Below are 20,404 nucleotides of genomic sequence, written 5' to 3'. Positions count from 1 at the left end.
CCCTTTACTTGTCCCTCAAATGCTGGTGTTTCTTGAATTTCCAGCCTTTACTCTTTTGCCCTTTTTTCTTTGCCATCTCATCCAGTCCCACAGTTTTCAACTGCCATCTACCCGCTACTGACTTCTAAACATGTATCTAACTTTAGCCACATCTCACTCCTGGACCCTTTCTTCCAACTGCCTAGTGGACACTGAACAAACCCTAAACTGAACTCAGCACCACTTCACCTTCTCCTCCTGTACTACCTATCATGGTTAACTGCACCACCATTCCAGCAAGCTCCCAAGGCAGAAACCTGGGGAATGTTCCCAGAGCCTCCCTCTCCACCAGCACTCATATCCAATCAGATACTAAGTCCTTTCAAAGTACTTCTTAGATTTCTCTCCTCTCCATCCCCACAGCCCAGGTTCCTTGCCATCTCTCACCCATACTGGAGAATAACTGATCTTTGGCTTTCTAAATCACCCCCTCTCCACACAACACATCTTATCCGCAATGCTAGCAGAGCTGTCCTCCTAAAATGCAAATATACCAGACTCATTCCTCCGCTAGAGCCCTTCAATGGCACCACTTTCTAAACGTAAAATCAAAGCTGCTTCATTGCCTACAAGACTCTCCATGACTTGGGTCTCTGTTCATCTAGCCTCACCTTCCCTTGCAGCATGACCCCTCAACCCTCCCTCTGGCCATGGTGAACTCCTTGCACAGTCCTCCCAATGCTGTTTGTATCTCCATTCTTTCACATGGGAGGTTATTTCTTTCCGGAATTCTTCTTCCTATCTTGTGTGCCTGGAAAATGCCTCGTCATCCTTTAAGAATTAGTTCAAGGGGCTGGCCCGGTGGTGCAGTGGTTAAGTGCACACACTCTGCTTCAGCGGCCCGGGGATCGCGGGTTCGGATCCCCGGGTATGGACTGACGCACGGCTTGTCAAGCCATGCTGTGGCGGCGTCCCATATCAAGTAGAAGAAGATGGGCACGAATGTTAGCCCAGGGCCAAGCTTCCTCAGCAAGAAGAGGAGGATTGGCAACAGATGTTAGCTCAGGGCTAACCTTCCTCAGAAAAAAAAAAAAAAAAGAATTAGTTCAAATGTCACCTCCTCTGTGAAGCCTTCCATGATCAACCCTTGCCCCCAAGCCTACTCCACATAGTTGACTATTGTCTTCCTTTGTCCTATCTCTAATCTTAGTTTGTACTTGGGGTCTAGCACCTTCTACACTACACTATAATCCCTTGTTGGCATATCTCCTCTCCCACTACACTTGAAGTTCAAGGAAAAGAGAATTTATCTTCTTTCGCTTTATCTTTTCACCTCCAACCTGGAGCATTACAAGAATTCAACAAGGAATTGATCTATCAGCAATTAGGCCTTTTCTCCTTATCACTAGTGCTATAAGAACAAATAAGAAAGAGGAAGAACTAAAGAAAAATAGATAACAATTGTTCAATGTTACCTAGGTAAGAATTGAAGGGGATCAAGAGGAAAATTCACTTCCTCTTCAATTAGCACTAACTGAACAAATTATAGGCCACACCCTAAAAATGTCTGGAAATGAGGAAAAAAAGTTTGTTTTCCTCAAAACATTGTGATCAAATAGGTATTATTAATAATTAATAATCCCCATTTTACTGATGAGGAAACTGAGGCAAAGAGAGGCTAAATAACTTTCCCAAGGTCATACAGGTTGTCAGCGGCAGAGCCAGGATTCAAACTGAGGCAGTCTTAACTTTCACCATATTACTCTCAAGACACACACTAGGAGAGAGACAGGAAGGGAGGATTACCTAAACTGGGAACAGAGGAAGGCAGAGGAAAGGAAGGGAACCTAAGACACACTCAACTCTCCTGAGGAGAAATTAAGACACAGAAAACTGGTCTCGATTACTCTTGGTGCCAGGAGAATATCTAGTAGTGGCCAAGGCCCAGGGCAGGGTTGGTTATTGTGCAGAGTCACACGGGTTAGACAGGTGGAACAATGCAGGGAGGGCAAGGAGGAGGCATCTGTATTGTGTTCAGAAGGTTAAGAACTTGGAAAACACCTCTCCTTTTGCAGTGTGTGAGTATTTTGTCTGTCTGTCTCTTGGGCCAAACACTGCTGGCTATTTCTCTCCACTCCCAAATCTGACCTGGCTCTAAACTCTGAGCTTACCTGGCCTCATTCTTGGCTGAACTGAGTCACCTATTCCTTATCCTACCTGTTTATTCAGAGCTGAGGTTCTAGAAGTTGAATTCAACAGAGGCTTGTTCATAGGGGAGATTGGAAGTCAATATATTCTGGGAAAACAACTCACGTGCAACAAAACATTGCCCATATATATAGTCAGGGTTCATTAAAGAAAGTGTCCTTTTGAAAAACAATTCTTAAACTCATGAGTTGAGGGCAGTGCTTAGAAGATCTATCCAAGAGACGAAGGAAAAAATAGTCTTTTAAAAATCCAAGATTCAGTCTCCAATTTGGCTTACAAATTCCTACAAGTCATGATTTTTACGTTTATTTGTCCTGTGAATTTATCTTCTCCCCCATCTCCAATACACTTTTATGAAGTTCACTTAATGATATGTTACAGCTCATTGTATGGGGATTTGGCTACCAGGAAGAGCCATGGGTAAGACAGAGCCAATATTATGCCGCTCAGATTCATTAAGAATGAGACATCTGAACTTTCTGGCAGAAACCTTAGGCCAAAATGGTAACAAATGAAAAGGACAAGGAAACAACTGAACTCTAATGTTCTGAAACATCACTATCACTTCTGGTGTGAATATACTTAGTCAAACATCAGAATCACTTTTCAAACTACTTTGACATTCACCTCCAAATTTCTGGAGTTGCACTCAATTTAATTCTCTAGAAGTTAAAATTTAAAACCTGTTTCACTATCAATCACATTTCTATTTAGCAAAGAATCAACTGTTCAGTAGTTTGCAGAATCCAATCTAGGTTAAAAGAGAAGTGGTAACCATTCAGACCTTCCCCTTGGGTGGATAATCAATACAGCCTGCTCCCTGCGAGGACACGCTCTCCTGCATGCTAAGGGGAGCTTCTGACCCCAAGCAGGAAAGAAAAAGCTGTTTATTTCTTGGTGCCAGGGGACAAAATTTAATTTTACTTAGTGTCCATGAGCTTTTCATCTTCAAAGTGCTTCACAAATATTAACTAATTAATCTTCACAGTACTGCTACACAATGACATAAGATCTTTCAAGGATAAAGGCCAAGGGAGGCATTAAATGGCCAGGGAGGGGAATTTGGAAGATAAGACACTACCCAACAATAAGAAACTCCTTTTACCTGGAGGTGCTGTTAGTGGTTATGGAAGGCTCCTCGTACTCCACCAAGTCTAGCAGTTTAAAATCAATACGAAAAATAGTGCTGAAACTAGAGCTGATGTGGTGACAAGGCCAAAGGTTCCCTATAGAATTAAGCCTCAGTTCCCTCACTGTAAGTGAGGTTGATTAGAGAACCATCTCCAGAGCGTGCTTATAACGATCCAACAGGGTAACACCTGTCAGGATCTCAGCACAGAGGAGCCTAGTGCCTGCTGAGCACTCAATAAACACTAGTTGTTATAATCTGGAAAAGGGGCCATGGCTTCCAAGTACCTGAGCTGAAAAATGGGTTAACAACTTCAGGAAATTTGCAGGCATTGTCCATGTTTCTATTTGTGGAATTAATTTAGCTAAATTATATACACCTCTGTTATGGATTGAATCAGGCCCCTTCAAAATTCATATGTTGAAGTCCTACCCCCCAGTACCTCTGATGGGACCTTACTTGGAAACAGGGTCATTGCAGATGTAATCAGTTAAGATGAAGTCATACTGGAATAGGGTGGACCCCTAATCCAACATGACTGGTGCCTTACTAAAAGGGGATATTTGGACACAGACACACATGTGGAGAACACCATGTGAAGATGAAGCAGAGATCAGGGTGATGCAGCAGAAGTCAAGGAACACCAAAGATTGCCAGCAAATCACTAGAAGCTAGGAGACAGACGCTGGGGAAAGATTCTTCCTCGTGCTTTCAGAAGGCTGCCAATACCTTAATTTAGGTGAGACAATAAATTTCTGCTGTTTAAGCCCCCTGCTTTGTGGTGCTTTGTTATGGCAGCCCTAGCAAACTAATATAGCTTCTAAATAACGTCAATTTTGTTTAATAAACAACCACGAACCAAATTCCAAATGCAAGGATATTGGTCTGTCAATTCATAGACACCCAAAACATCCTGAATGAGTAAACCCAGCATGGTCTCCTCTCCTGGTCAAAGAAAGAGTAAGCAAAACAGGAAAGGGAGCGCTGGAAACCCACCCCATAGGGAACTGGGGACAGCGCTCCTGCAATTTGGTAGGAAATCGAACTCTTGTCACCTCAACTTCGCATGGCTTATCAAAACCCAATTTACATAACACTTCTCAATATCCATGAAAGGCCAAATTACTCCTCACGTGGTCTTGACCGCCCCATATATAGTGGGAACGGTTAGGACATGTTGATGGGCCCCCTGCCATCCAGCTTTCTTCCTATTTCTCCAACACTCCACCCACCCACATCACGACTTTTACCTTTGGTGTTCCTGGTGCCTGGCACACCATCTCCCACAGGCTCACATGGCTGGCTCCTTACAGACTTGTATCGACCCATACCTTCCCTAGAAGATTCTCTCACCACCCTATTTTATTCTGGCCACAGCACTCCACCTCAGTCACACTGCATCCTATCACTTTATTTTATACTCTTCACCGCGTTTATCACTCTCTGATGCACCTTGTTTATTATTTATTGTTTACTTGCTTAGTGTCTGTCTTCCCCACTAGAATAAAAGTTCCATGAGAGCAGAGACTTCATTTGTCTCATTCAGTACCGTATTTCCAGTGCTGAGCACAGTGCATAGTGCATTGCAGGCAATGTTTTTTTTTTTGAATGAATAAATGAGTACCACCTTCAAAGGTGAGCTATTTTCAGCTAGGTGCAAAGTCCCGAAGTTTATTCAAGGGAGGTTATTCAATTGCACTAGCTGGTGCAAAGACAAGATTCTGGAAAGTCTCAACATGCAGAGTTGGCAAATCTAAAACCTAAGATATTGGTAACGCATATTTAAATGATCCCTACTATAAACAATTTGCTCAATGTAATATAAACATGTCAGATATCCTTCCCTAAGTAATCTCCGTTTAAACAATTAGTCCAACTGCTACACCCACTCAGTACTTTTTTCACACACTATCAGTAAAAGAAAAAAAATTATGGTTACCACAAGACAAGCTTTTAATAAAACTGAGGACTGTTACAATCCAAAATGCAAAGCTACCTGTTGTAGCTTAACATTTCAATCTAACAATTTTTCTTATTAAAAAAACAGGAATTAAGAATTTTTTAGAATATCAAGATATTTTGATAAGATGTATCTAAATTCCAATCTCTGACATGTTCAGAAAGTAAACAAGCATTAAAAACCAAGTTGAATGAATGTCAGTGACCTAAGAGTTCGTCAATTCAACTTGTCTAAATCATTCCCTTGAGAAAAATAGCCATGCTAATAGTCACGAGCTCTGAATCCTGAATGTGACCTTTATAGCAAAACAAACATCTGCTTATATTTTAAAATAGTTATTGGTAGATCTATTACTCATGTTCTTTTATCCCACACACAAAAAAAATAAAAAATCTTTAAGTTATTCAGACTAAACCATCAGTATTACAAGCCAATGCTGTGAATTAAAAAAAAAACAAAGAAGTCCCAAGGCAAATGTAATGCTGTGCAAAATCCATTCCAGATTCAAAAATTAGTGATAAAATTAACGATATACATTCTTTCTTATTGTCTCCATTTTTTTTTCCTTTTGGTCAGTGTATCACACCGGACTCAAAAAAGTCCATAAGATTGAACCTAGAAATGTATTTTAATGAGTTTTGGTTGTAAACAATTATGTATTAGCAAAGTTCAAAGGGTTAAAAAAAAAAATACAGTCAAACCAAGCTAGGATTTCTGGAGTGAACGTTAACCAGTCAGTTACATTATCATTATGGTCACTAGAACTGGTCATATGTTATTCAGAGAATCAAGGTAGACAGTGGGAAATTCAACGTCATCCCTCTCAATTAAGGCAGTTGTTGCTTTTGTTAAGAAGGAATTTCACTCACATCATAACCAACTACAAGAAGAATCAGGTACTAGGCCAATCAGATCATCTCCTTTCATCTGAGACTACTTACCCAAAACTACTTGGTATTTACTAACACGCATTACACAAGAGTAATCAGCAAATCACAACCAACCAGGTCAGTTGCTGAAAATGGATCAGGAAGCATTTAATTTAAGATTCCCCACCTCGGGGCCGGCCCGGTGGCGCAAGCGGTTAAGTGCGCGCGCTCCGCTGCGGCGGCCCGGGGTTCGCTGGCTCGGATCCCGGGCGTGCACTGACGCACTGCTTGGCAAGCCATGCTGTGGCGGCGTCCCATATAAAGTGGAGGAAGATGGGCACAGATGTTAGCCCAGGGCCGTCTTCCTCAGCAAAAAAAGAGGAGGATTGGCGGATGTTAGCACAGGGCTGATCTCCTCACAAAAAAAAAAAAAAAAAAAAAAAAACTCACACTACAGAATTAAAACACAAAAAAAAAAAAAAAAAAAAAAAAAAAGATTCCCCACCTCATTCCATGTACACCTCTGGCAGAATCAATACAGGACCTAAAGTCATATCAGCCAGGATCCTCAAAACAGCAAAGTGCCATCCTGGAAGCAATTCACTGGTCTCCAAGTTGCTCTAGCCTCCTAGATTATAAGCAATTATGTTTTAGGAAAGTTCAAAAGGTTAAAAAAAGAAGTCAGTCAAACCAAGCAAAGAGTTCTGGAGCCATCATTAACTACTCAGTCACATTATCATAATCCACTGCCACCTCCACTGCCCTTCATGAAAACTTGGGGACAGATTACATGGCAGAGGCTAAGTTACTACATCTACTACCCCAGCACTAAAGTTAATTTGTTCCTCCAGAACCCTGTGAGATTTTCCAATGCAGTAATGTGACTAACATTTTTTCTTTCTCCTTGAGAGGAAAGCCCAAACCTGGTTCTCTCTCCTTCCACAGAAAGCTTAACATGAGAGTCACCTTTTATGATTCCTGACTATTCATATGGTTTGAAGAAAGAAGTGAGAAAGAAATCAAAAAGGAATGGTCAGAAAGTTGATACGAACATTAAGCATCAAGAAATCTACCAACAAAATGTTATAGGAGCCTTCCGGGGGGTGACATTCAGCCTGCCGTTCGAAGCCGCGGGCTGTCTGTCCTAGAATCATGGCCCAGTTTGTCTGCAACCTGGCAGAGAAGGCCCCGGCGCTGGTGAACGCTGCTGTGACTTATTCGAAGCCTCGATTGGCCACGTTTTGGCACTATGCCAAAGTTGAGCTGGTTCCTCCAACCCCTGCTGAGATCCCCACAGCTATTCAGAGTTTGAAAAAAATAGTCAATAGTGCTCAAACTGGTAGCTTCAAACAGCTCACAGTTAAGGAAGCTCTGCTGAATGGTTTGGTGGCCACTGAGGTGTGGATGTGGTTTTATGTTGGCGAGATCATAGGCAAGCGTGGCATCATTGGCTATAATGTTTGAAGACCAATCTTTAACATCTGTTTATATTTGGTTTATTATTTGAGTGTTGTTGGACCATGTGTGATCAGACTGGTATTTGAATAAAATAAAGATATTGTGTCAAAAAAAAAAAAAAAATGTTATAGGACATGAAGGGGAATCCTATTACATAAAGGCATTTCCCTTCACTGATGAAAGACAAGGAACAATAGCCTACAACTTGCTTCTCCTTTTTCTTATTTGTCCATCTGTCCATTCGTCATCCATCCGTCCATCCACATATATGCCAGGCACAGAGTTTCCAGGCTGCAGTTATTTAAATATTTTTTTATTTAGGTATGTGCCAGGTGCTATTCCAAGGTCTTTACAAATAGGAAGTCATTTAACCCTCATAACAACCTACGAGGCAGGACTATTATCCTCATTTTACAGATGGAGAAACAGAGACACAGAAAGATTAAGTAACTTACCCAAGGTCACAGAGCTATTAAGTGTCAGAGCCAAGATTGAAAACAGGCAGTCTGGCTCCAGAGTCCATACTTTGAAGCAGTACACAATGCTGCCTGTTAGGAGGGATGACTCACATGTCAAAATGTGGAGGCCCTATATGGTTTAGTGATTGAGAGCTCAGGGTCCAGCGTCAGAAAGACCTTGTTCATATATACACTGGCTGAGTCACTTCCTAACTGACCCTACACAAAGTTACTTTATCTCCTAGGGTCTCAGTTTCCTTGTCTGTACACTGGGGATTTTCCCATGGGGCATGGTAAAGATTAAATAAAATAATACATTTAAAACACTTAGGGGCCGGCCGGGTGCTGTAGCTATTAAGTTCACGTGTTCCGCTTCGGCAGCCCAGGGTTCACTGGTTTGGATTCTGGGCGCAGACCTACTCACCACTCATCAAGCCATGCTGAGGTGGCATCCCACATAGAAGAACTAGAAGGACCTACAACTAGGATATACAAGTATGTACTGGGGCTTTGGGGAGAAAAAAGAGAAAAAGAGGAAGACTGGCAACAAATGTTAGCACAGGGCCAATCTTCCTAAAAAAAAAATAAAAATAAAAAAGCACTTAGTGTCTGGCACCTAATAAGAGATCTATTAACTGTTAGCTTAAAAAAATAATTACAGGGGCCGGCACAGTGGCATAGTGGTTAAGTTCGTGTGCCCTGCTTCAGTGGCCTGGGGTTCACAGGTTCAGATCCTGGGTGTGGACATATGCAATGCTTATCAAGCCATGCTGTGGCAGGCATCCCACATGTGAAGTAGAGGAAGATGGGCACGGATGTCAGCACAGGGCCAATCTTCCTCAGCAAAAAAGAGAAGGACTGACAACAGATGTTAGCTCAGGGCTAATCTTCCTCACCAAAAAAATAATAATAATAATTACAATTACACATGGCAAAATGCCTCAGCAGGGATGCCCACAAACTGCCCTCTAGGACTAAACTGAAAAATCCTTGAGGAGAACAATTACTCTTATTTACCTTTGTATGCAAAGAATCCTGCCCAAAATAGTTGATAAATAAATGCTCCTGCATTAGTGAAGTTTAAACTTAGGCATTAAAAAGGAATTTTTAATAAAATATAAAGTTAAGCCTTTAAAAGAAAGATAAGGCTTTTAAAGAAATATAAAGTCAGGGGCCGGCCCCATGGCTTAGCGGTTAAGTGTGCGCGCTCTGCTGCTGGCGGCCCGTGTTCAGATGCTGGGTGCGCACCGACGCACCGCTTCTCCAGCCATGCTGAGGCCACATCCCACATACAGCAACTAGAAGGATGTGCAGCTATGACATACAACTATCTACTGGGGCTTTGGGGGAAAAATAAATAAATAAATAAAATTATTAAAAAAGAAAAAAAAAGAAATATAAAGTCATCTGTACTTTTTAACTTCTTAAATTTTTTAATCAAATTAATACAAGCACATATTTTTAATACACATATTGTTCAGTAAGTCAATGGCATGACAAAAATGGGGACTATTATAGATTAAAAGAAATTAAAGAGGGGCTGGCCCTGTGGCTTAGCCGTTGGGTGCGCGTGCTCTGCTGCTGGTGGCCCAGGTTCGGATCCTGGGCGCGCGCTGATGCGCCGCTTATCCAGCCATGCTGAGGCGGTGTCCCACATACAGCAACTAGAAGGATGTGCAACTATGACATACAACTATCTACTGGGGCTTTGGGGAGAAAAAAGGGGAAAAAAAGGAGGAGGACTGGCAATAGATGTTAGCTCAGGGCCAGTCTTCCTCAGCAAAAAAAAAGAGGAGGATTGGCATGGATGTTAGCTCAGGGCTGATCTTCCTCACAAAAAAAAAAAGAAAGAAATTAAAGAGACATAATGCCCATAAATAAGAGGGGGCCTTATTTGGAACCTCATTTGAACATATTAACTATTAAAATTTTTTTTCAGATAATCAGAGAAAATTCAATATGGTAATGATAGGAATTATTAGTTTTATTAGGTGTGATAATAGTATTACGGTTATGTAAGAAGATGTGTTTTTTATTTTGAGATGCATTTGAAAGTATTCAGAGGTGAAATGGCATGATATTTTAAGCACACTAGAAAAAAAAAATAGATGAAACAAAAATGGTAAAATGTGGAGTGTTGTTGAGTCTGGTAGATAGGTCCGTAGGGCTTCACTTGTCTATTTTTTCGAACTTGGAAATTCCCATTGGAAAAAAGGTTTTTAAAATCAAATTAGCTTAAAATGAAAAGCAACATTCCCTTGTCCTGCACCAGAAGACGCTTTCCCTGAATGCCTCTCCAGAGAAGACACGCTCTTAACACTTTTCTTTGTTATTTCTTAGTAGTTATTTTCCTCTTTTAAAAAGATTATTTTGCTCTTTCCTGGCCCATATATTTTTTAACTTTTTATTTTAAAAAATGTAGTCCCGGGCCGGCCCTGTGGCTTGGTGGTTAAGTGTGCGCGCTGCGATGCTGGCGGCCCGGGTTCGGATCCCGGGTGCGCATCGAGGCACCACTTCTCCGTTCGTCCTGAGGCCGAGTCCCACATGCAGCAACTAGAAGGATGTGCAGCTACGACACATGGCTATCCGCTGGGGCTTTGGGGGGAAAAAATAAAATAAATAAAATCTTTAAAAAAAAAAAAAAAAAAAAAAAAATGTAGTCCCTTTTAATTTCTGTTGCATCACCTACAATAGCTCTTAACTGCCCAACTTTGAGATTAATGTGCTCCTCCTTTACCTTTCCACATCTTTCCATCTCTTACCATCTACTTTATATAACTTTACTTTTACATCATCAAAGTTGATGAGCAATATTGTTTCATAACCATGAACTTCTTGCTTTGTCTGTAAACTGATTCTGTGTTTATATTATTAGGACCATGTAAATATTGTTCAAAGCATAGCAAAAAATGTAATATGAATACATTTCCTTTTTAATTCAGTTTTAGTTTTTCCTAGAGTTTCTAATTGCTTTTTTTTTTTCTTGCACTAATTGCCTTTAGTATATCCTCAACTTTCTTCAAACTCTTCATCATATCAGGCATTCTACTGGATGGCTTTTTTCCAATTAGGATTTCTTCCTCCTATGTTTTACCCATACTAAACTTGTCAGACGATAGAAGAAACTCGCACTCAGAATATCTATTCCAAAGCATATTTTCCCAATTTTTAAACTGAATTAAGAAGTTGACTGGTTTGAGGACTGTCCAAACTCTTTTATAAACTTATTCAGAGTGGGCAGAAAACGTTCTTATAAGAAAGGAGGTGGCGGGGGAGGGGGGAGCAGCTTATGTGGTTATAATCAAACTTACTTTAAAACTCGATGGATTTTTGCCATAAATTTATGAACATCAGTGAATTTACAATGAATGCTGAAATAATTGCATTTTTATAGAAGTGAGGTATGCATCCACATGAAACCCATGATTTACGTTTACACTTAGAATAACTGGAACACCCCTACCCTCACCTGGGCTTCTGAGTCATATCCCTAACACTGTAACTTTGATAGAGGGAAAAAAATACCAAATCTGCAAAAAATCATCTGAAGGAAAAGGAAACTTCAAACAGAATACTCTACTTTGTAAGCTTAATTCCAAATGCTACAGGAACATAATTTTTTTTTTTTAAGTTAGAAAGCCACAGATGACTATTTAGAAGTCCAATCAACGCTTTAGCCAAAACATTTCATCAAATGGAGGCTCTACTGAACAGTCAAAGAACACAGGCTCTGGAGCTGGACTGCTGCATTCAAATCCAGCTTCAAGCCACGTGGCATTAAGTAAATTATTTAACTTCTTTCCGGTCTCAGTTTCTTCATCTGTAAGACAGATAAGCCTCATTAGACTGTTACAAGATTTAAATTAGTTAATATTGGCACAGCATCTGGCACAAAGTAGGGGCTGTATGAATTTTTGATTAATAAATTGCAGTACAGTTAGCCCTCCATGTTCACGGGTCCCGCATCTGGGGACTCAACCAACTGCGGATCGGAAGGTGGCTGCATCTGTACTGAACACGTACAGGCTATTTTTCTTGTCATTATTCCTTAAATAATACAGTATAACAACTACTTACATAGCGCTTACATTGTGTTAGGTATTATAAGTAATCCAGAGATGATTTTAAGTATATTTGAGGATGTGCATAGGTTATATGCAAATAATATGCCATTTTACATAAGGGACTTGAGCATCTGTGGATTCTGGCAACCACAGGGGTCCAGGAACCAATTCCCTGAGGATACTGAGGGACAACTGTATTTTTCAGGATAGCAAAAAAATAAATAATTAAACAGCTTATATGTTTATCATTCAGAGAATGGCTATTTATACTCTGGCAATTCCATACCCTGGAATAATCTCAACAACTGAAAAGAACTAGGCACTAACTTCAAAAAAACATGGTTTAAAGAAGTACTGCTAGGTGGAAAAAAAAAGCCAAGCTGTAGAAGAAGAATTAGACGTTTAAGAAAACTCATAAAAATGTACATTTTTATATACATCTATATGCCTTCAAATGAATAGGAAACATCCTGGAAAGATACACACCCAAGTGCTAAAAATTATCAGTTACGGGCCGGCCCCCTGGCTTAGTGGTTAAGTGCGTGCGCTCCGCTGCCGGCGGCCCGGGTTCGGATCCCGGGTGCGCACCGAGGCACCACTCCTCCAGCCATGCTGAGGCCGCGTCCCACATGCAGCAACTAGAAGGATGTGCAGCTATGACAGACAACTATGTATTGGGGCTTTGGGGGAAAAATAAATAAATAAAATCTTAAAAAAAAAAAAAAATTATCAGTTACCTCTGAAGACCTAGGTTCTGGTCCTGTCTGTATAATAACCAGCTGTACCACCTTGGATAGCTTATACAACTCAGAAAACACCCAAGGATAGTTTCCTCATCTTAAAAGACAGAAGAGTTTGAGATGACTGGATTCAGTAATCCCTCTAATCAATTCTAATCCCCTAAATACTCTGACTTTGATTACGGGATTCTGGTGCTTTCTCTAAATAAAAACACTGCATTCTCCAATACTCCATCCTGTTCAGTATTTATTAGAAACCCTATGGAACAGGGTGCATTGTTTCAAAAGCACAGCCCATGCCAGATGGGAAACATTCCGCGTGGGTACACTTCCATCCCCAGATCATGCTCTCAGTAACAAAATCTCTCTTCACTCCCAGCCCCCTCATTGGTGCCATGTGTTCCTACCAAAGAGGGTTGCTTTCTCAATTGATATATGAGCAACAGTTCCTTCATTGCCATTTTTGCTTTTTCTCTGGATTGTCATCAGAAATATATTTATACCATCATTCATAGACATATGTAACCCAATTAATTTACCCATAAGCAGGAAGAGAAGAAACTGCTGTTTTAACATCAGGGTCACGGTCCCATCTTCTACCCAATGACCACTGAGAGAGACACTTTCTGTCACTGACATCCATCATGATTCTTGCTCACCGCTGAGTGAACCAGAACCTGAGTCCTCAATCTCATTTACCACCCATCCTCCACCCATCCTCTCTCATTGCAGAGACCTGCAACCCTCACTCCTTCCCACCTGGCCTTACTTGCCTCCCTACAACCTCTCCCACTCCAGCCCAACCCACCATTGAGCCCACCATAGGTCCCCAGCACCTATGACAGTGCCTGGCACACAGCAAGCATCAAAAATATTAATTCAATATATTCATGCCAGAAAAACAATATCTATTAACTCAGCCAATACATACTATTACCAGACTAATCTTCCTAAAGGAAAGCACTGATTATATCTGTGACTGGGCCAAAATTCATTCTCTCAAACCCTGGAACACCTATAATGTGCCAAGCATTGTGCTCATTTCTGACAATATAAAGAATGACATGTCACTGCCACCTTCACAGAGAAATGCTAGGCTCACAGATTTCAGTGGGAGAGAACAGAATTATCACTACCTCTGCTGCTCACTGACTACTATGGTCTGAATGTTTGTGTCCTCCCAAAATTATATGGTGCAACCTAATGCCCAACATGATAGTATTAGGAGGTGGGGCCTTTAGGAAGTGATTTGGTCATGAGAGTGGAGCCCTCATGAATGGGATTAGTGCCCTTATAAAAGAGACTTGAGAGAGCTCGTCCCTTCCACCACGTGAGGAACAGCTAGAAGGTGCCATCAATGAACCAGAAAGCAAGCTCACACCAGATACTGAGTCTGCTGGTGCCCTGATCTTGGACTTCTCAGACTCTAGAACTGTGAGAAATAAATTTCTTTTGTTTAAAAGCTATCCAGTCTATGGTATTGTTGTTATAGCAGCCTGAACAGACGAAGACAATGACTGTGTGATTTGAGGCAAGTTACTTAAACTCTCTGGGCGTCAGTTTTTTGATCTGTAAGATACCTCACGAGACTGACCTAACAGCTAAAAAAGGTAATGGATATAATGAATTCAGTGTAGCAAGAGACTAATAAATGTTCTTTTTTAAAGTTAGTAATAGTAATATGAACAAAATCCAAATGTCTTATTTAGTCAATCAAGGGCTTCAAATTCTGGCACCAATCTACCACTTCAGCCTTAACTTCACATACCAGGTCAAAAAAGATCCCTCTGGACTCTGCCCATCTCTAGCTTTGGTCCTGTAAGTCACTGCATAAGTATGCCCCTCTACCCCGACCCCTCTCGGCGCATTCATCTCTAACTCCCAGCCATTCTTCCGGGCCCAGCTTAACATGTCTTCTCTATAGGTTTCCCTACTCTTCTCAGCAACCCCTTCCCCAACAACACTTCATCTATGTTCCCATAACACTTTATATACCCCTAAAGTCACACCTACCCTATCCTGTATAGTGTGTTCATTCAACAAGCTTTTGTTGAGGGCCTGTTTTGTGAGAGATACGTCATCCTGTGTTGAGGATGCTGCTGGGTCAACAAGAAAGATACAGTCCCTGCCCATAGTCTATCAGGGGAGGTAAACAAAGAATAAATCATTACCCCAACAATTTCTTCATTAAAATTGTGATAAGCACCTTAACGGAACAGATAAAAATACAAATAGGATTACTTCTGCTATCTTGAGACCCAGATTAAAGGCAAGTCTGTTTCAACATAGTACTTCCAGAATGTACTTAGTAAATGTTCATTGGAGTCAACCAAATTATCTTTTCTATTAAAAGTAAAGTTGGTTGAGAGTAGAGACCAAATCTTAGAAAGCAGAGAAAAAGAACAAGATAAGGTTAGTTGCAGCTATAGCTCTTTGCCTTACCAGCAATATAACCTTGGCCTGACCTCTCTGATTTTCAAATTCCTCATCTTCAAAATCCTCTCTGATTTTCAAACTCCTCATTGGTATAAGAGAAGCCTTTAGAAACTGATAAGAGCACTGCACATGGAAATGTTATCTTTGTCTCTACGCCACTACTATTAGTACATATTGTAAATATAGCAAGAATTTGTGAAATACTTATTAAATGAGTGCTAAAGCACTGGCCAAGGCCAGGGGCTAGCTCTGTTACGACCTTGTTTCCCGAGAAGGACCAATGTCAACCCTGAAACATCTACTCAACCCTTTATAATTAAGACATGGAATAAACTCTGTAGATAAGAAGCACAGGCATTTCTGGGCAACGCTGAGCGTTAGAAAGATCCGTTCACATAAAAAGGCCTGTATGCTGAAGCTATCAGAAGACTGTTTTTCTAAAGAATCATTTCTGAATTGTTCCATGATTTCACATCTCTCAATCTCAGCACCAACCAATAAGAGTTCATCCCATAAATACAGTGATGCTGGGGCAATTCTAACACTCTCCCTATTCTCGTTACTTTTCCCTTCTAGACTCCAGCTGGTCTCTTTTTGTTGCTGTTGTTACGTGCAGACCAAGACCAGAACAAAACCAACAAAACACATGTTGTAGAAGACGTACTTCCCTGCAGGCCCGTCCTTGGCCTCCAAACCTACGCTGTGAGAAGCCACAGCTGGCATCTTCTCTTCCAAGTCGCCACCCCCTTACACACATACACACGAGCACTTCTGTCTTCTCTATGCAGCTCCACGCCGTGGAGAAACAGCTCCACGTACGATGCAAACACAAAGCCAGACATCACTCTTCTATTCTCAGTCATCCTCTTCTCCAGCCATTTTGGTTCCTAGCAGAGTCATCTTAATCTTCAACAAATCAGTGTTTCGTATTTACTTCTTCAAGCCCATGTTGGCAAAGCATGTCACTTGTATCATGGATGAAATCTAACTTAAAGACAACCGGTCCAATTACGCACTCAAGGAATTTTTTTTTCTTTTAACAGTTTACGAACATTTATTATGTGCCAGGCACAAGGAAAACGATAGTTTGTAATCATTTATTATGTACAAGGTGCTAAACGATTTCTATGAAGCAGCCAATAAAATCATCGCCACAACCCCATCAGGTAGATGCCGGCGAGTCAGTGGGTTAGACGGTCACTGAGCATTCTGGTGGGAGACATGTCAGCGCCCTTTTGCCTTCACTTGTGCTTGGGACATCTGCACCTGTAGTGTTCCTACTGTATGGAGGGAGCTTGCAGTGGCCCTTTGGAGCAGGGTCTAAATGGCACAGGTACTGGAAATCTCCAGTATGGCCCTATTCAGAGAGTTATGGGGTCTTGGGGAATTTTTTGTAGCAAGAAATCAACACCCCCAAGAACAGTTTTCTTTCTGGCATGTGCCAAGTTGTTAGCAGATTCAATGACAGGTGAATGTTATAACTATAAAGGAAGAGATGGAAAAGCACAGGAAACAGTGGAGACACTGATTTCATCAGCAAAGAACAGTCCTCCAGAGAAGACAGGGGCATTGAAGGGCTGTCTCAAGGAGAAAATCTTGTTTTGTTTTCTCGAGAGCAAGGAAAAAACCAGCACCCTTGGCTTTTCAGTTGGTAGAAATATCCACGTCCCTTTCTTTCTCCCACTTCCTTCCTCCGAGTGCTCGCATGGTGTGGGGCATTCACGAGACCAGAATCAACCTCACGGGAGAAAACACAAAGAAACGGCAAAGAGAAAGAAAGTAATAGCTAACACTGACAATTTGCTACTTCTCAGAAATGCAAGTTATAGTTTTGGGGGAAAAAAGAGTCAGAGGCCACCGATGAAAACACAAGATCAGGAATCCCTGTGTGTGCCCCAGAGGAGTTCACTGCTCCCTTGGTGGGGAGTACAGCAGCCGTCCTTTTCAGATGGAAGACGCAGAATACGTGTGGGGGGAGATCTGTTCAAAGACTCTAAAATGTTCCATGTTAAAAAAAAAAACCCTCAAACTTCACGACAGATGTTTATGAGAAATGAACAAAGCACTTGAATGCTTCATTCACGGTGAAGCTGTCAGGATTTTAGAAACTTGGAAGTCTGCTTTTTGTTTTTTGCAAGAGAAAAAAAATTTCAAGCTCCCCTGCTTTTAACAGCCCTGGTGAGTCTTTAAGTTACCTGTGACTTCAATTTTAAATATTCTTGTGATAAAATATGGAAGGAGGATTACTAAATAGTTCTGTCAGTGCATTTGTCTATTACGAAAAACAAAGCATGATATTTATTTAAACTATTTATTATAGAGTAAATTAGTATTTGTAATTTGGAATAGTATTTGGAATAGTATTTTTTAAATATTTTCATGTTATAATTCTCTTATTAACTAATAATTTCTAAAAATTAGAAAATCAAGAGGGCCTAAGATTTTTTTTCTGCTAACTTGACAACCAGGAGTGGTCTGGTGTTACTTGCCGTCTGTGACCAAGAAGAAAAACAAGCCGTGCTCTCCTGAAAAGCGATTCCTCAGTAACATGAGAACGAACATCGGCCTTCTGTTTCAAGAAGTCATTTTTTGCTGAGAAGGGCGAGTTAACCCAGATTTTCTTAATAAGGTTTACAGATTAGGTGAGAATTAGAACAGTTTTACTTCAAGTGTGAAATGTAAACAGTTATGTGAAACTTGTTTCTCTGACTTACAGAGAATGTGGGGTTCTAAGAAATTCTTTTAGATTAAAAGATCATTTAGCTGCTAGACGCAAAATTTAGCCCCAAAATGAAACTCATGACTTGAGTGAGACACTCCCTGCTCCTCCTCCCCTCAATAAAATGTCTTTCATGTCACCTTGAAAGAACTGAAGTGACCAGTGAGAAGAGGTCACTGGCACAACTACAACAGGACAAAGGGTTCATTCATCGCTACCTGTACATTTCATGAGGAGGCATACGGGCTTCAGGAAAAGGTGCTGAGATTTATTTTCTGCATGAAGGAAATTAAACAGCTGCTAAACTTGATGAACTACATTAAACTTAAATGCCATTGGAGAAATGAGAAATAAAGGACCGAGTATTCACTAGAAAGGCAAGAATGTCCTAGTTTCACACACATTCCCCTTTTTTAATTTATAAGTTCTTGGTTAATATGGCTAGAAAATGTTGTGGAAAAGGAAATCCAACTGTGTAACCAACCCAAACTTGGTGTCTGATGGCAGCACAATCAGAGGTGAAAAACTGAAGATGAACACTGACAGAGAGGTAATTCTCAATTAATTAACCAAATTCAATTCCATTAGTTTTAATTCAACTGCAATTTAATCTTGGCAGTGTCTTTCCATTTACAGTCAGATTAAGGTCTTATTAACTTTATCCACTACTAGAAACAAACCTGAGCAGAGCTGGGAACAGACTCCATTTAGAGGAACTAAAAAATGATGTTTTCTAATAACCTCTCGGCCAGTGCTTACCCAATGACCCTACCTAATCCTGACCAGTGCTTGGAGTTAAGAGAGGGTCTTAATTCAACATGAGAAAAACATGAGAAAAAAAGAAGTAGGATGACTTAGTCAGAGGCAGGTACTCAGACTGAGCCAATCTTGTAGCTGTGTTTCGTAAGTGGGTATAGAAGAAAATGTTAATTTAATAGAGTGAAATAAAATGATCTAAATGATATCTAAGGTCCTCCTGCAAAGAAACGAGCTCATATCCTATTTCACATCCCACCTACCACACTACCACTGTAAGGCTTTGCGGGGAGGAAGATGATTTTCGTGCATTTGAGGCTCAACTCCTTGGATGTGGGTAAGTTATTTATGCCTCCAAGTGTAATTGGATAGGAAGACAGTTGAGAATTAACATTTACTGTGTGCCTACAAGATGCATAACAGACCATCTTTTTGATGGGGACATTATTTTACAGCTAAAGTAACTGAGCTTCACAGACATTAACATGTAATAAATGGCAAAGCTAATATCTGAACCCAACTCAGACTACAAAGTCTGTGACATCACCAAGTCACCCTGTTGGCCAACATGCCAAAGTCCTTTGAAGCTATACTGGACCAGGGTACAATTAAGCGAGACAAATCCATGTTAACTAGGGGGAAAGGGAGGTAGGGAATCCAGGAGCAATAACACAAGGGACAAGTGAAGATCAGTCTTTTTATTGCTTATATTAAAGCTTTCCATTATGGATAAATTTAAACACTGTTATAACTTCTTAGCCAAATGGTTTTAATAAATGCATATATGGTATTTATTCATAAAAGTAAGTGTGGGTGATAAATTTGAGGGATTGTTATGTGCTTCTTACAACTGAGATGCAAGAACAAAATGTCAGACCTAATCTTTCATAAAAAATTAAAATTAATCAGAGACATAGAGGGGATCTGAGTGATTTAAGAGGTTGTAAACATAACTGTAATACAAATTGTGCCCAGCGCAGGCCTTGCATACGATAGAGACTCCATAAAAGTTTCATTGGGTTTCATTATCCAACATACTCATGTCACAGATGAAGAATCAAAGGGCCAGAGAGGTCAAGAGCGTTGCTGGAGGTCACATCACTAGTCAAGGACAAAGCAAAGGCTGGGACTCAAGTCCTTCAGCTCCTAAACCTGGGCTGCCTTCCGGACCCTCAAGTTCAGCCCTCTCGTCCCCTTGTCCTATTCCTCATGCCCACACTTCCTCACACAGCACTTACTCCAGGGTGGTCTCTCAAGATTTACTGCAGAATGCAGCACACACCACAATTTAAAAGGGAAAAAAGCCCAAGTTTTCCTAATACTTGGTTTATTTCATTGAGTTTTAAGCATCACACTACCTCTCTGCCATTCAATTATTTGCCCACTCTCTCTTTTTTTTAAGATCCCAACCAGACCAGGGGAAATTCCCCATGTTCCTTCATTCCTCAGTCACCATAAATATCTGCCAGCTCTTAAGACAGACCCACAATCCTTTTAAGCAGATGAAGTTTAAGAGGAAACAACAAAAAGTGTAATACAGATTCTGTGGGCTGAGGCAGAGCACACGTGTGCGACTGAGTGGACAGAGGGACACCAGTTAGAGAGTGAGCTTAAGCCAATGCATGAGC

At 40.8% G+C, this 20,404-nt stretch overlaps 1 protein-coding gene and 1 pseudogene across 1 annotated transcript in view; one reads left to right on the top strand and one right to left on the bottom strand.

The window, feature by feature from the left end:
* Nucleotides 1–20,404, bottom strand: part of ITPR1 (inositol 1,4,5-trisphosphate receptor type 1) — a 321,115-nt gene that overhangs the window by 253,155 nt on the left and 47,556 nt on the right. The gene's annotated exons all lie outside the window — the stretch shown is intronic.
* Nucleotides 7,244–7,726, top strand: LOC147917094 (ATP synthase F(0) complex subunit g, mitochondrial pseudogene; annotated as a pseudogene).

The sequence above is a fragment of the Ceratotherium simum genome, chromosome 5, assembly GCF_057802395.1.
Source record: "Ceratotherium simum simum isolate JZ-2026a chromosome 5, ASM5780239v1, whole genome shotgun sequence".
Taxonomy (NCBI): Eukaryota; Metazoa; Chordata; class Mammalia; order Perissodactyla; family Rhinocerotidae; genus Ceratotherium; species Ceratotherium simum.
The sequence above is the reverse complement of the archived record's forward strand: the minus strand, read 5'-3'. Positions and strand labels throughout refer to the sequence as shown.